Genomic DNA, 17,836 nt, shown 5'->3' with positions numbered 1-17,836 from the left:
GCACTGCACAACTACGTGCCGTCTACGTTCGAAGCACTACCCAATTTAACGTATTGGGGACATGATCATTATAAGTCTCTTGACTGGCACTGATTCTCACTTGTTGTTTGATTGACAACTATTTTACTTGTAATCTTAGTTCCTCTGATTCTCTGACTTGACTCGAAATTAAATTGTCTTCCTGATCTCTCTTGTCTTTCGCCTATCTCCTCCAAGGGACATCCTGATCGAGAATTTCCAAGGTTGCTGACTGCCCTACTAAAGACAATGACCAATCAGCAGTTCTGCGGGACTTAGCAATTCTCTTCCAGGAGTCATCAAAGGTGATCTCTAGATCAGAGACATTTCCTGCGAGTCTCAACAATCGACGCCAGTGCTTAACGCCGATTGAGACACTACGGAATCCTTGATTCATGCCACGGCTGTGTATGGCAACGACTTTGACACAACATTCTCAATTCGAACACGAATACTGTGTGTACTTTTTTATTTGTATAAAAGAAAATATATAATTATATAGGAATTAAAGAAACAGAAGATTACCTCGAAAACATACCCTTTAACAAGGCTATTAAACACAGATTAACAATTGTTACTAATTATCAATATAATCTGGATTAATAGAAATTTGTACAGCGTGCGTCGCATTTAGATTCAACCAACTTGCTTCTCTTGATCCTGTCCTCTACAAAGCAGATTAAATTTCTCAAGAGGAAATTTTTCTTCTCTGAAGAGGAACTTATCCAAAGAGGCAATCATTCATCAAAGATCAATTTAGTGGATACGATTACTCGTATGGGAAACAAACGTCGACAACGTAATAGCTTGCGCGTATCGCGTATGAGATTTCAAACGGTTAACGAGCGACCGATTTGACGTTCGGGCAGACGAGGAATTGCGAAACGGACACCCGAGACCGAACGTAAGCGATCCAGTCAATGGGGAACCATTATCCAATGGTTGTGTACTAACGAAACCCTGACAGTTCCAAATATGTACGTCGGTTACGCTATTCCGAAGCGACTCGAAAGCGATAACGGTGAAACGTTGCAGTGAATAGCCGCCGCATGATGCAAAGTGACACCTATCCTTACCGTGGATTGCATCACATTGCAAAAGCGCGGATAAAGGGATACCAGGAGATTCTGATAGACGGTAGGAAATCGACGCGTCTCTGTCTCGAGACGGCCGTGTCCTTATTTTTGACAGGAATCCTTTTTTGAAAGGCAGAGAAAGGAAACCATGAGTTAAAGTAAGATATACAGGAAATATGATTTTGAAAATTGGAATATTTGAAAGCTTGGATATTTTGAGATGTAAATATTTAAAAGTTTGAGTATTGAAAAATTCGAACACGTAAAACCATAAATTTGAAAATGTGCTATTGTTGCATTTCAGTATTTTTTGTCATTTTTCTCAAGGGTCAAGGTTATGAAAGGAATTGCAACCTAAATTTCATTTTCTTTTCCATTATCATATTTCATAACGGTTTCAGAAGACCATGATCCATCAAAGTCAAAGTTAAACGGTATAACAGTAACAATAAATGAAACCTTTTATCTCTAAGAAAGCAGCAACAATTGCTTCTTTATACATATACGTTACACAAATTACCGGTAAGTTGTTCGTTTCATATTTCCAGCTAATGTTCCCAGAAGACGTTATATAATATCGCAGCAGAGGCACGCAATACAATCGTTAGTCTTTTGTTATCATATGTACGTTTATGTGATTCGAACGGGGCAACGAAACCGCGTATAGACCACATTTCGGCTTGAAATAAGAGAACGAATGGTAATACTAAAAGCGTTCAAATAATTTCGTCAGTCTGTGTATACGTATGTACACAAAATCTTATACGAAATTTTATTTCTTCAAAATCTGAACCAACAACAGTCATTTAATTTCCGCACTTAAAATCACATCTTCAAATTTACTATTACAATACCTATTTCCTATAAATTTGTAGAGAGTACTACTGTTTAGTCGTGTTCAACTCACGTCGGGGTTATCAATGTAGAGGATTTAGTCTCTGTAGAGGATGGTTGATTTGTTCGAATAACGAGATAACTGGCTGTTGAAAATCGAAGTACATTTAAAGTGATAAATAAATTAATACAGACAATAATCGCTCGTACTAACAGATTCCCTAAAGACAATGTAAATCGCTAATTAGATCTCTGATAACTCGTTGATAACTGATAGATACTCTGATATTGACTCGCGCGACTGATTCTGAATAACTGAACTCCTTACGATCGCGTCCGTTTATTTATACTAGTCGGGGGAAAGCCGGAAAATTTGAATTCGTCTTCGTTCGATGGTTGCACGTAGCGGCGACATTGTTTTGTCCAGAGGTTATTTATTAATACGTTGTGTGTATCCTAATGATATTGATACTCCGAGGCAAAATAACAACATGATTTGAATTTATTGAGATACGTATAATTTTATGTGCTAGACTAGGTTAGTTGTGTAGTAGTAATACTTGTATGCGAATATCAATATGTGGAAGTATGTGTGTGTCTCGAAGGCAAATGAATGTAAACTGTTCAGTCAGTTTAACATTCGGGTGTGGAAGAAAGTGCTGAGACGCGTGCAAGTGTGTATCGATGAATATCTTTGAAATCGCTTATCAAATAAATATATAACTATTCTAATATGAATTCTAAGTGTAAATTTAGTGTTCCTATACCATTAAGATCAAGATCTATCAAGATCCAAAATTCTTAACAGAACTGTCCTCTAGCTCATGTGCCGCTACAAATTATCCGTTAAAAACGATGTTAGTGTCACATAAAATAAAAAAAAGAAATCGAAGATGAAAACAAAAATAAAAAAAGAATTTATTTTTTAACACTTGATTTACACTAACTACAATTTGCTTCTGAACTGCAGCCGTGACTTTCCAAGACTGAAGCTCTTACAATTTGGCTTTCGATCGGATCTGTTCCTTTTTCCTTTGTCACTCCTCAATATCCTCACTATCCACGCGTTTGTTAGGCGTCCGCGACCGTTGCCACGCACGCCTTCTTCTCGAACATTCGGCGGATGGCTCGTTAGGCACATCTTTATTTCATATTTACATCTTTATCTTATTTATATTACATCTTTAGGATACACATCTTTATCTCCGTCATCAGTCCATCGGATTTGAAGTGTGCCGGTCGTGACATTAGCTGCGTGGTAATGCGTGGTCCGTCCCTGTCTAAATTATAAGCCGACTTCAACACCGAGAAAGCATCGCGAAATATTTCGCCACGGATCGTCCATATCCGGTGGACGACGAGGCTGAACCGCGATGAAAATCGTGACAGCGTTTAAGCTGGATACCGTTGCAAAAGTTCCAAGTAATTCCAGCGCGGTGAAGATTTTCAGGATGCGGTGGCTGGCTAAAAGGTACATAGCTACCGAGAGAATTTCACGGCGTTGCGACCTCGCATTCTAGGCGAAATAAATCTAGATTAAACGGTGCGATATCGAACTCATCTCCACGGAATAAGTGCTCCCCCGTGGAACAAAGGAGTTTCGGTACTCTAAACTCTAAGGTATCTCGACTTTATGAACCAATAAAGGCGGTTCCAGCGTTTAGAGGGCACTCGTTTCCAAAGTAAACTCACTGGGCTGCTCCGCCTTAGTCTTTGCGTCCTCGAAACGACTTCCGATGAGAATAGAGAGTAATATCATCCTTCTCAAGGAAGCTTAGATTTTACTTCCTGCAGACGAATTTCCTAGACTTCAAGGTTACTTTGATTCTTTCTCTTTTCCGTTCGAAATGTACGTTAGCTGTAAGTTGTATGTTACGTGTAATGTCGTTACGATGTGCACGTGGAATGTACAGGGAGGAAGAGAACGAGTACTCGTCGAAGGAAGAGTAGAGATATTCAGTGATCAGTATATTAGATTGTTCGAAAAGTTTCTTTCGTTTTATAAGGAAATAATACACGCATTATGTTTCCTGTTTTATATTAGTTCATTGAATTATTGTTAAATAGATGGTACATTTATACTGTACGTGTAAAAGTGACGTTTAGCACTCCCCTAGACAACGATGGAACACGTATAAATGGTAAGGCACTGTCGCCTTTCGGGGGCACTTGCCAGATTTTTTTCAGTCTGGGAATTTTTAAGACTGGTTCGAACAAGAGGACGCGGGAAGGGGGTGCAACGGAAAGATAACTCGTAAGAGGTCCCTGGAGCACTCCTGTCACACGCGTAGGATGGTCATCGTGGAGGTTTAGTCGGAAAGAGTCCGACACTACTCTGCTGTTGCCGATTATTAGCAGCAGCGGAGTGTCCATGAGGATTTCTCCACGTGCAAAAAAAAAAAAAGAGAAAAAAGGAAAGGTCTCAGTTGAGACAAAAGCGATTAAAAGCGGGTAGAAATTATTAAAAGCCGTTAGAAGTGATTAGAAGTAATCAGAAGAAAACAAACAGTAACGTACACGTAGAGCTGAATAATTTGTAAATAAATGTTTAACTATTTGTTTTTTAAAATCCTCTCTATACCTTAACAATTATGCACGAACATAATAATAGAAATAGAACGAAATGGATCATACCTAATTCAATAAAATAATACAAAACAGAAATTGTTGCTTATCTGTTATCACCTTATGGAACAAAAAAAACTTTTTGGACAACCTAATACAATTCCAGGAAGCCCTTGTATCAAATTTGTCTTAATTTAATTTATATTTGTTACTTGAAATAAAAACACGACAATCGTTCTATATTTATCATGCTCCAAAGTGGAAGAAAGTCAGTACACAAAAGTTCTATATTCTAGAAAAAAAATAGAAACAAGATCTTTCCGTATTTTCGTACTTATACAGTAGCCTGGATGGAACAGAAACTTTGAAGCATGTAATGTACATAATTACGTACATTGTATAGAATACGGTTACTCGAAGTCAACGAGTCAAGCTAATTCCAACAGACATAAGTAGCCAAGCTTCCTCCTTCTGTCGTCTTGGCGATTTCACCGAAGAATTTTCAAAATGGAAAATGTTCGAAATCGGTAAATCAAATTTTGAAAAGCAAAATTGTATTTATAGATAGATCCACGAAAGAACACGCGAACACTTCTATCGTCTCACGAGGAACACATTTTCCATTTGATAAATTTGACAAGTTACCACTCAGCATCCATTCGTCTCTTTCAAAACCATTCGCGTCCAAAGAAACGAAATTTTCACAATCTTTTACTTGAATTGGACCATAGCCGAGGATAGATGAAATGCTTGTAAAAAGATAAAAGTATCAGAATGAAGGGCTCGACCGAATTACGGAAAGGTACAAAAATAGAATGAGTCTGGCCGAAGAAGGAGGAGAGAAACAAAGGAAGAAGAAGCGAAAAGGAGTCAATGACTCGTAGACGGCGCCCGTATCGATTGCAAATATTTAAAATACGAGGTCAGAGACAAGAGGGTGCTCGAGCTAAAGTCGCCTTTACCTCGGAGAATAAGTAAATAATGAAGAAGCGGATGAGGGTGAAGCAGTATGTGCACGGCACGCGTCGCATGGGATTCGTCAAATCGCTTTAGCGCAACTACGCGAAACGGGGTTGTTGCCTTGCCACTGACTGATCGCCATCATCCCTGACCTCTCTCAATCGCTTGACATCCAAAGTTTCTTACTCTTACCTTGTCGTTGTTATTAATTATTTTCAGGAACGTGAAAACACGTGTGACGTTTCTTTACGTTTTAGAGCTGACGAATTTTCGAATCGTTATCGTAAAAAATTAACAATATAAGAGAGAGATTTGTCAGATTTCGAAAAATTCCAAATTTTACCGAGTCTTCTTGAGGTCTCAAAACGCGCGACTGTTTGCAATCGAACACATCGCATACCATTTTCTTTCATAAAATCAATCGCTAAATTTCCTCTTCTGCGCTCTTCTTCGCTCTCAATCTCGCAGAACAGAGGAAAAAATTCATTAGACGCAACCAAGAACAGATATGTCTCGATAGAGAACGACGGCGCGGCGACAAGGCAAATTGGTTCTCGCGGGAAACGAAATACGCGGAATGAAACGAAACGAATAGCTCTTAAGATATCAAGGAATTCCATAGTCGTCGCATTATCCCGATATCGGTTCGTGTTTGAGTAATGAAAATGTTGTTCCAGAGAGAACGAAAATATCTGGATAACAATGGGCGAGATCGCGCGGTAACAACTTCATTTGATGCCCTGGAGACTGGACACCGATCTTGCCTTACTACATCGCTTTCCATCGGATCACAGACGATGTTCATGAAGCAATTACACGCGACAGTCAGGTGGAATTGCGCGTTCAATCTCTTGTTCGTCGAGGTCAACCGAAAGGAACCGTCACGACGCCTGGAACGCTTCTAAATTTGTCTTTGTTCGAGAAACGTTCTGCGATATTTTAAAGTAAGCACAGTTGCATATCGTGTGGAAAATTATAGCGGAGAAATTGATGTCTATTAATGAAAATGATGCGATAGCTTTCTAGAATAGAAAGTGTATTTTTGTTTAGTCGCATTTCCTGGTTTTATGAAGTTCAGTATATTTCGTTTCTATTAATTTTATATTTCTGCAAACGGAAGGTGATCATTTTTTTCAAAATGTTAAATATCATACAACGTGTATTTTTTAATCGTCTCGTTTCCTGGTTCTCGAGAATTCTGCTGCTTTTATATTTTTATAACTACATTTTTGATATTTGTGCAAGTGGAAAGAGACTTCAGTATCTGTAAATTCAAATATTTAAAAACTGTCATACTTTTAAATTACATACGCGTATTTTGCAGAGTAACGATTAATGCGGAATCAACATTTATATTAATAATTAATCTGTGAAAATATTTTTTATTATTATAATTATATAATCTCTCTCTTTCTTTCTCTAACATTCTTTTAAAATTTATTAAAGACATTATCGTATGATTTGCATACCTTATTTGCACCTTCGCAGCAATTATAATTATATTTCTGTTATTTAACGAAGACCTTTAAAGAAACTGTTTCGGTTGAATATCGTACTCGAATGCGTAGTCAATGTATTCTGCATTAATCCTAGCACTTTATCGCTGCCGGTATAATAACAGCTTTATTGTCTGACAATGAACGAGGTTTATCTACTGTCACGCTTCCGTAGAATTCGGTTATAGCTGTCGACCAACTTTAACCATTAATGCATACTCCTTGATTGCACTCTGAATATTTCGTATATTTTATGACCTGCGGCGGTAAAACTTTGTTTTATTAGGAAGATGCTTCAGTTTGTTCAAGACACAAAAGTTCATTGAGAAGAACTTTATTGAAAAGACGAGCACTGTATTTCCAGTGTATAATATTTGTCCCTGCGAATGATTTTTCTATTGTATTCATAATTATTACGTGATTGACGTAAATTTGTACTAACACAATGAAAGAGTTCCACTACACGAGTCACGTTTTAAATCAAATAAACAATTGAAGAAAAATCGTACGAAAAATTGATTATGTTTTTATAATACTATGTGATATATTTATAATATAAAATGCAAATTTCAAGCTATTCTGTTTTTAATTCCACGACTTCGTCATATTTGATACGTTAAAAGCTTTCTTTGATATACATACGCGTCGCTATGTATCGCATTTACGAAATTCTACGTAATTATTTTATTATTATTCGTTAACTGTTTCATCGAACAACATCAATCATTAATCATGCGTCTTATCTGCGGGCCGTTTATAATTAACAATCCTGAGTACGATTTCGAGATGTATTATCGCATGTTGGAAGAAAAGAGATGGTAAGTGCGATAGAGAGCGGAAGGCGATGTCAACAAGTGTCTTGGCAAGTTTAAGCGATTTTTCAGAGCTAGGCTTCTTCCTGGCGAAGCTCGTAAAAGCGCTCCGTTCTCACGCGACGCGACCAGGAAATTGCGCCGCGTGTCTGCCAAGTGACCAAAAGCTTAATTTCACGAGCGGCAATCGAGCTTGTCGTTCAAATAAATCACAGAGAGGTTTCTTGCGCTATAACATCGCTGAGTTATTGTATCTTCCTTCATAATCGCGCCATTTCACCCATAAACCGACACTGTTTTATGTACAATGGATAAAGGATATTTTACGAACTACGTTTGCTTCTTTTAAAGTCACAATTTCTCGAACAAACTATCTTCTCTCGCGATTTATTCAACATTATTCTATTTTAGTTTGAAACTAGAACCACCAAATCATTCAAAATCTTTCATTCTAGTTTCACATTTCTTGCCTTTGTAATTACTAAAAATATGTTGAGATTTTTGACAAAATCAATATGATTCGATAGAAAAATAATTACATATTTGTTTATTTCTATCGCGTTTCTTTATTTATAATCTAAGACAAAATTCGTGTGGGCTGAGATTTTAATTACAATCAAACATTTCTTACGTTTTCAACGCCCAACAACATTAATATCCATTTTACCACTACATTTTACTAATTGACAGTGTCTCAAGACGGTAACAGTATCCTCTCAATTTGAAATTACAATGGAAAGCGGGCATCGTGAATTTAAAAATAATACGATAGAACAAGCGATATCGAGATCGACATTTTCACGAGCCGTTATCCGAGTCCAGGTTGCAACTACGAGGCAGTGAACCCTGCTGTCTTTCATAAATTTTAATCAAAGAGCGACACGATAGCGTGCCTCGAAGAGTTATTTCTGCGTGAAACGAGCAGGGGTCCAAACCAAGTAGATGATCATGCATGTTTTATTACACCGCGTTTTCCTTGTTGGCTTTCAACTGAGAAACGTCCGGGAATCCTTACAGGACGAAACCTTCCTTTTTTCCGTGGAACGCGACCGGAAAGTTAATTGAAGGCAGCGACACGGAACGTGTCGGAGAAACCATAAAGAGAAGAATGGGACGGGAATGGCGGAATTATTCCGACCACGTGTCACCGATTCCATACGCTGCCTCTGTCTGCCGACAGGCCCCTAATTGAAAGAAAAAAGTTTTCCTAGTTTGCACGAGATGTGAACAATCGAATTACAAAGTATTCTTATTCGTCGATGAGCGACATTAAAAACTTAATCGACTTTCATACGTTTGATCGTATTGATCTTATTTGAACTTCTAAAGGCAATCAATAAATTTCGATTTCTATTAGGTTTGTCCGAAAAGTGTCTTTCTTTTACAACGGCGCATCTTTATACAAACATGAAACCTAATCTATCGAACGTTGTAATCTTTAACTTGATAGAACACAATGGGTTATACGTAATTCGACAGAATAATATAAAAGGGAAAATGTGCTTCCATTATTTCCCTATAAGACGAAAGAAACTTTTCGGACGACCTAATATTTTATGATTGCTTTAGTGAAATTATAGTTCTGTGTTTGTATATGTAAAATAAGTACTTTTATCTGCCAGAAAGCGTGTGTACTTACGCGTGAAAGTTCACAGAAGTTTGTATCTTATAAGCTGGCTCACATATTGTTATACATAAACGATTAATTAACTCGTTCCAGAGGACATCGCTCATCAGCGACTGGATTTTGTTAATTTCGCTCGATAATTTTAATCGTACAATCACTTGCACCTGTATCAGAACTGTGTATTATAAAGATTATTAGCGGATAAGTGTCCTAATAAATTGTACGTAAACTTTTATGGAATATAGAACATATAGTTTATCGTAAATTTAAACAATAGTCGCTAATCCAGAAATAAATTAAACGCTCCAATTTCATTGATTTTTGACGTTATAATTCGATGATACAAGTTTCCTATCTTTAAATGTATATTCATTAAACATATATATTTGTTCAAAAGCGATATAGTGAAACAATTGACAGAGAATAATTGGGAAAATGTATGCGTCCTAAAACTTAACCGAATGATCTTCATTAAGCTCTGAAAACGAAACAATTGTATACTTTGTTTAAAATCACTGGAAAATCAACGAGAACTTAAGCCTACAAAGAAATTATTACGGTCAGAGAACGAGTCGCTTCGAACTGACTAACTCTGTCCCAACAAGAGTTTCTCGTAACTCTGATACTTACAAGGATATTTAGACGCTAATGACCATCGAACCCATAACAAGACAAACTTTCAAGCCTATTCCATCGAATAAAAGTTTATCGTATGAAACTTTCGATTTTCAAGAATCTATTTCCTTGGTGTTCCCTGAAAACGCAGTGGATCACAATCCTACGTGTTTTTCATTAATACACACTTTATTCTATTTGTAATAAAATTTTTATGTTTCACGTAAATTGTGGATTTTAAATTGTAGGCATCTTTTAATAAAATTGTTAATATATCAATAGTATAATATATCATTTTGCATATTGTATAAATTATCACGTTAAATTTCATATTACGATATAATTCATTCGCAACATTTTCCAATTTTAAAACAAATATGATAACAGTCGTCCTTAAACTTTCCAGCGGGAGTTTGTAACCTTAGCACTCAGAAATACCAAAGTACTCAGAATACCGGGCCATAAGAAAATACGACATTCTAAGGACAAACACGTGAAAATTAATCTGAACATTGTACAACCGAATAATACTAATCTCACGTAACAATTATCCAACCACCCACGAAATCGTTTAATCAAACGTTATCACCAGTGGATTCCATTTCTCAGGGGATGAAACGAACATATTACACAGTCGTATCGAAATCACTGCAGCGTCGTTGTAAACGTCACTTTAATTCTCAAACGAATGGCGATATACTAAATATAGAGAATATCACCGCGTTGTAATCATTTGCAATACACGATGCTCGTGAATATTTTCCTGTTGAATCTGTCTCTTCCGATGTCCTTGCTTCACGAATACTGTCTGCCTCCCTATGTACGAAGGATACGCAGCCATGGCGAATGAAAAACAAATAGAAAACAAATATGACGATGCTTTTAGAGGCAACAAGTGTTATCTATTCATTCTACATATCCGTAGGAAATACAGCGCAGCCTCGTTGAATCTTCAAGAACGAAGATATCCAAAATTGGATAGAAACCACGAGTCATACAGCACCATGGAAACTGTTCGAGATCGTAAAGACCGTGTTTGAAGGACCTATTCTACTGTTGCCTTACCTTCGTAATGATACGGAAACCGAACGTAGCTTCCGTTTTGAACGGGTGAAGTCTTAACTGCAGATTAAACCAGGTACAACCATTGGGAAGGGTCCGGTCGAGGACCCGTGACGCGCACTAAATCTAAATACATTTGTAGGCCGTTTTACCCTTCTCTCTGTTTCTTCTCTCCACTCCTTCTTGCCTCTTACTCTTTCTCTACTTCTTTTTTCATTTATTCCTCTTCTTTCTTCAATTCTCTCTTTTTTTCTTTCTTCTTCTTCTTCTTCTTCTTCGCCTTCGTTGTCGACTCTTTCAGTTTCTCTTAAATTATTCTTAAGCTGGAGGTAGAATTCGAAGAACGGCTACAGAGGGAACGGCGCGTAAAGGTAGTTAGTAATTGAACTAGGCGAAATCGTAAACTCCGGAAGTGATCTGAATAATATACAATATTAATTGACAACATTCGTTTTGGTCGTTCTTCTCTCCCTTAATTCGAAAGTGTTCTCGTTCATGCGTTTCTCGCTGATACTTACGCGCGTGTTCCCGCGCGCACCATTAGGCTTAACATAGATATTCTTATCGGACAACGTGTAAACCTCGAACGAGTAGATAAAACAATAGATTCGAATAATAACTCTTTTTTTTTCTCCAGAGACATATACGTTTAATATATTAGTAGATTTTTCTTTTTAATAATTAATTATCATATATTCATATATTTCCATATACACATATATAAGTGGTATCTTTAATCTCGCGTTAGCTATCGTGATTCCATCGACGAGCCACTCTTCGTTCTCTAAAACCTTCTCTATTCTTCTCTCCCTTCTTTTAATCGATATGTCAGACTGTTCCCATTCGTTCGTTTAAATTATTCATCCCTGTTCCTTCCCTCGGTACCGAGTTTCTCCCCGAGCTCTTAACTCGTTCAGTCTCCAACGTGTGCTGCACCTTCCGCCGATATAAGACACTTTTCCTCGTTGATCACGCCGCCTCTGCAAACGGAATTTCACGCGGTGATGCGTACGGCGATCACGCAGTGTCGCGTCACGTCGCGCCGCGGGGAACGTGCAAAATACGAGGAACGCGTGCGCTGCGACCAAACCACCTACGATCTCCTTTCTCCATTGCGAATCACCGCGCTTTTTGCCACTGATACACGCTGCCCGTCGCTCGTCAGAATTTAAACGCGGCCACGGAGCTGCTAGCGCGAGATAACGCCGAGGGTGGCAGCAAGAAATTCGGCGAGCCCCTGAGTTCACGGCGCTCAAACGTCCGTTGAGCATTAAAAGCGTCGCCCAGCTTTATCGAGATCTACGCGCCCTTCTTTTAAAGCAAAATTCGACCAACATCGTGGTTATTCTCTCGAGGCAAAATTATCCTTCTTTTCGGTATCTTTCTTAACGTTCGCGGCCGTAGAAATGGGAATAACAGCGTGAAAGGGCGCGGAGCGTGCTTCGGTGACGACTCTGATTCTTCTATACGATATATCGGAAAACGATAAGAGGAGAATCGTTGGGAAGAAAACGGGGCTCAGTTATAACTTGAAAAGTGAAAGTATCGATCGATATTCTGTTTTAGATTTATGTTTGTTAGAAATTTTTAAAGCTTGTCAAGGATAGTTGGTCAATTGGTTATTCAGCTTTAGGGCAATTTATAACAAATACCTAAACTTCGTGTAGCTAGTGAAAGCACAAGTAAGGGTTGCTGATGTTCGACGATGGCTAATGACTCGAAGTTATATTGCTGTTAGGTACCGAGAGTTTTGATGGTTTAGAACGAGAAAATTTTGGTATAGTAAACATCGCGTTGCCTTAAAAGGAGAGCAAGGTGGTGCCTACAAGAATTAATCGCTCGATCCTTCTTGTTTGGAAAATATTTTTATTAACAATTTTACAGATCGATAATAGCAAAATTTAACGATAACTTCCAAGGTATTTCTTTCCTTGACCTCCACCCTAAAGAAGTTTCATTTATCCTTTAAACCGTAAGGAATACTGTACAATTTCAAGATATCGAATTATTTTACTCATTGTTTCGAAGTTCTATGCGCTCTATCGATCCATTCCGCAACAGCTTATTGCTTTAAACGAGAACTCGAAACTTGCAACGTTTTCTCGCCAGGGAAGGTTAAGTCCTCGCTTCGAATGCAAAAAATATTTCGTATCTCGCTTCACCGAGGATACCAAACATATTCGTCGCAAGATACTGCGTCAGCTGCGGCCAGCGGAAAAGTCTACAGGGCTTTCGAGACTCGCTCCTATATTCGCCTGCTCTCCAACTGCCTGTGATATTCTGCAGATAACGGTCTCTAATACGATGATGGTGGAACTTTAAATGGACTCGCCTATTTTTGAATAAAATTGTAGCAAAGTGAATAGAAAAGTTGAGAAAGAGTTAAAGTCGCCAGCGATGTTTCTTTATTGGGAATTGTAGTGAAATTGTCATAGACTATCTGCTTTAAAAACTCGCACGAATCGTGAAGGGTATTTCCGAAACAGGAACTAAGGGCTTTGGGAATATATTTTATGCTTCGTAATCCATGTAGATTTTTACGTTCTGGTTATCTAGAGTACATATCTATCTATCTTGTATCTCTTTTTTTTTGTATTACTATTTCTGTGTTACCTTCCTTTGTAACATGTTATTAAATTCTCACAGCTCGGACATTATATTCTACTAATCAGAATCAGATAAACGTAGTTCAATAATATGACGTTATCGTAGCAATAAATCTGATAAAATCGTACATATTCAACTTGAAAGATCAAACAAAATATCTTATATAGAGTATAGCGATTAAAGAATCGTAAGAATATTGTCAAACTATCTTTACGCCGGTGAAATATCCTAAACAAATCTTTGAAGCTAAATTGTCGCAAATGAAATTCGAAGGGACTATAAAAAGTGGAACAAAATCAAAAAAGGAAGTGTTTTAAAACCCTTTTTTACTCGATTCTTTTTACGATCCTTACGAGATGTGAAATACGTGTTTCCGAAGCAGAGCGAACCACTTGAGGGACACCTGCTTTCGCGTTACGCGATTTATTTTCGCGTATACAATGTACAAGTCACGGTAGATGGAAGTTCGAAGCAACAACCCTGGAGGATCGTATTCTCAATGAAACCGCGTTGGTGCCTCTATTTCTGGCGTAACGAAACGAGGAACGATTAATCACGGATATCGTAACCAAATGTATACGTTAGCTCGTGTATACGAAATGAACTTGCACTGGAATTTCTGCTTTATTGCTCCGTTTCGAAACAAAACATACGATACGTTACGCTAGGTACGTTACCAGAATTATATTCAGATTTGCTAGTACCATGTTTGCCTTCGGTAAGAATAATTCTCTATGTCGGAATAAAATAGTACAGGAGTATTCGAAGAAAGTTTCTGGTTTATCCTACAGAGATATTATTGTACTGAGATAGAATAAAGGCGATAAATTAATCGAGGATAGTGACGATGAGCTGAATATCTAATCCAGTTATGGAATAATGCTGCACAAGACGTTCCTAATAAGACGATATAAACTACTTAAGAAGAGTTTCTTTTTATGAGGGATAAATTGTGAATAAATTATAATATATTACTTTATCGAAAAGAAGTACCACATTAATTGTAAGTCTTCGAAAAATAGCAATCAAATTAGAAGATGGAAATTATTCTATATTTCACAATGAAACGTTGATAAGAATTGATTCGAGGTAATTTTTCGTGTGAAAGGATATTGTATAATTGAAACGACGCTAGACAGTTGCTAGAAAGAAAGATGATGCTAATTCCATAAGAAAACGAGGAATGTTTCGCTTTGTTGAAACGAAACGCGCGAAACAAAATTTCTAAATATTAACGATCAAAGTAAGAAATAAGATTATACGTTCGCTATTGCAAACGAAAATAATCATACATCTCGTTATTCGGACAGAGTTTCTCTTTGGTGGATATCGTGTAATTGAAACGGAACACGAAATTGGAAAAACGAAATTTCCGAACGTGAAGATCAAGTAACAACAGGCTAATGATATACAGACGGTCGTGATTTACGCGGTACGTTTTCTAACACAACGATTCGATACCGGAAGGCATAAAATTCAGCGTAAAGTTCGGCCTTTGAAATGAAAATTTGCTGAAAATTTATAACGAACCTGCGATCGATCGACTGGCCAGAACAAACGCGAGAGAGAAAAGGGAGGGAAAGAAAAATAGGGAATTTCCAAACGTTCCGACGAGAACACACGCGCGTGCCCTCTCTTCAACTCGTTGAGCTAACGTGCTATTGACCCGCTAAACCAATTTCCGGGGCGCAATTGCGGAAGATTTTTATTACAGGGAACGTAACCATAGAATCCAGTCGATCGTTTCTACCTTCCATTTGTCATTTGTTAACCTGTAACCGCGTATCAAAGATGAGACGAAAACTTTCGATCGATTAAAAAGTTGCTTCGAGCCTTCTTCCGATAATTTAACACGACCTGTGAAGTATAAGTCTGCGAATTCTAATTAATTAACGAAAGTTTTGAAAGTATCTGTCAAAAGGATGGATTCTAGATTTGTCGTTTTTGCAATTACTGAAAGCATAAAAATGCTTTTAAGAATCATTGACGTTGATTTTTATCAAGATAGAAAGATGATCGTATATGTATACTTATGTATTTTCATCGCGTCCTTTTAATTATGATCATCGATGTTCTAAATATTTAACGTTTTAATAGTTCTATTTTTAATATTCAGAAACAATCAGAAATTGCGGTTACACGAAATTTACCATATTCGACATTTCCTTGTTTTTTTTTTATCGATATTAAACTAAAAAATAATTCCTCTCGGTATAATGAATGCTTCCGATAATAAATATCGCGGTTCACCGTTCACCTCTATAGCGTGGAATTATATGGTATTAATTATATCTCCCTCGGAAAGTCGAATTATATAACTGTAACATATCGCAAGGCTTCGCAAAACTTTGACTAAATGTAAAATCGATCGGGCATTTCAACATATAAATTTCCAAGTTGGAACGCGAGTTTTCCGTATCGAGGAAGTTTCGATCTGGAGAAGAAGAGTTTCGGTCGTCTCGAGCTTTCAACGTTTCCAAGTTTGCCCGAGTTGCTTAGTTTTAACCCCCCTTCCGACAGGAAGAAAGGCTAGCGTGGAGGCAAGTCGAGCATAGCTCGCTTTCGAAGTGGAAGAAACGCGTATTATCGTTTTGTCTGGCAGCAATCACAAAGGTGGCTCGTTTCTCCGGTGCGCGCCGTTTCTCTCACGGCCACGAAATTCCCGTGCTTCAAAGAACGTCGAACCTCCCCCTCCCCTCCCGACAAGCATTCCACTGGAATTTTAAGTCGTTAGGAGGATGATACCGAGCATTCCGTGTTCCCCCAACGACAACGAGTTTCTCCGACTTTTTCGTATCTCGCGAAGCGTCACGGGCAGCGTAAGAAACGGTACTCTCGCTTGAATTTTAAATCGTAGAATTTAAAGCGACCGCCCCGGCATCGACCGGTTTTTCTGCGTCGCGTTCCTCGCGGCTTGTTTCCCACTCCCCTCGAACCCGTTCGAATTCGAATTTTTCCACGACGCGACATTCCACGAAATATCTCGATAAAGCCAAGCATCACATTTAAACTAGACATTTATTCAAAGAACATCACTGTGTGCGTCGAACTATTTTCGACTATCTCGTAATCGATGCGTAGTAGAATCGCACAAATTTCCTCGCACTCACAAAGCAGCACGATTCCATGTAAATCGAATTTCACGAGTCTCGAGTACGGAATCACACTCGCGCGCACCAGACGATCTCGCGAGGCAATCGAAAACCGGCCGAGCAAGGGAGCCTGTTCCCCGACTACCGAGCAACGACTTACATCTCTCGTTTCACCTCGCGTTCTACCTCGGTCCGTTTTTCCTACTACACGCGAATAGATGGAAGCACGCGCGCGCGCGTGCACGCAGCCAAGCTAGCAGGCGAGAGGCAGACAGGCACGCGAGCACGCACGCACGCATCAACGTCGACGCACTGGACGATTACTTGGGCCACGCGCACCGACCCTCTCTCGATGGTGTAGCACACGACGACTAGTAAGGCAGGAAAACAGAAAAACGCTGTCGGCCGGTGTGTAAGCCGCGAAAGAAGGTCGCCGTTCGTTCACTCGGAAGCCTTGCCGGCGTTCTCGGAGCGCCGTCGCGCGAGTAACCGGCGGGAGGACGCTGCTCGACGCCGGCACTTCCTCGCTACTAGCATCCCCGGCGTCTCTCTCGACGCTACACTCGACGGAAACGCCGCGCCGGCTCGACCTCGCCGAAAGACGCGCGACTACTGTCTGAATGTGGGGCAAGGCTGACCCACGCACACGCACACGCACACGTCGCCGTGTGGGCCGTGGCAAGCACGGCTCTCGTTACTGCCGGCTGGCACAACGTGTACCTTCGCTACTAACCTACCTCCCTCCTCCGCTTCTCTCCCTCCCGCGCCTCTCAACGAACCTCCATCGCATTTACCCTTCTCCGCAACACCCCTCCATCGCCACGAGGATATATCTGCTCCAGTAGCCCCCTCTGTCCAACCGCGGCAACGACAATCAACCTCTCGAACCACCACCCTTCCGAGTCTACGTACATTGCGCATGCCGCAGTGCCGTACCGAATCAGAACTACCCTGTGCACCCTCATCGAGCGGAATTCCATCGGTCGATTTTTTTCCCCCTTTCGTTTTCTCTTTCTCTCGTATCGAGGGCGCCTCTGCACACAACGCTTATCGGTCGATCCTTCGTCTTTCG

General features: G+C 39.2%; 1 protein-coding gene and 1 pseudogene across 14 annotated transcripts in view; one reads left to right on the top strand and one right to left on the bottom strand.

The window, feature by feature from the left end:
- The window catches only part of LOC117233329 (protein unc-13 homolog B-like), a 378,435-nt gene that overhangs the window by 211,387 nt on the left and 149,212 nt on the right, over positions 1-17,836 (bottom strand). For 4 of the 14 annotated variants that reach the window (XM_033493515.1, XM_033493513.1, XM_033493517.1 and 1 more), the window contains exons 1-2: positions 16,925-17,449; positions 11,069-12,045 (exon numbers count right to left, since the gene is read on the bottom strand). The exons of 5 other annotated variants lie outside the window; for them this stretch is intronic. The gene's annotated coding sequence lies outside the window, so the exon portion shown is untranslated. Of the gene's footprint in view, positions 1-11,068; positions 12,046-16,782; positions 16,905-16,924; positions 17,450-17,836 lie in introns of those variants that run through there. 5 more of the 14 variants (XM_033493520.1, XM_033493519.1, XM_033493522.1 and 2 more) reach the window with 2 other exon arrangements.
- On the top strand, positions 4,016-4,112 carry LOC117233487 (annotated as a pseudogene).

The sequence above is a fragment of the Bombus vosnesenskii genome, unplaced genomic scaffold (assembly GCF_011952255.1).
Source record: "Bombus vosnesenskii isolate JDL3184/JDL3185 unplaced genomic scaffold, Bvos_JDL3184-5_v1.1 scf7180000013295, whole genome shotgun sequence".
In the NCBI taxonomy this organism is placed as follows: domain Eukaryota; kingdom Metazoa; phylum Arthropoda; class Insecta; order Hymenoptera; family Apidae; genus Bombus; species Bombus vosnesenskii.
This window is presented reverse-complemented; position numbering and strand designations above follow the sequence as displayed.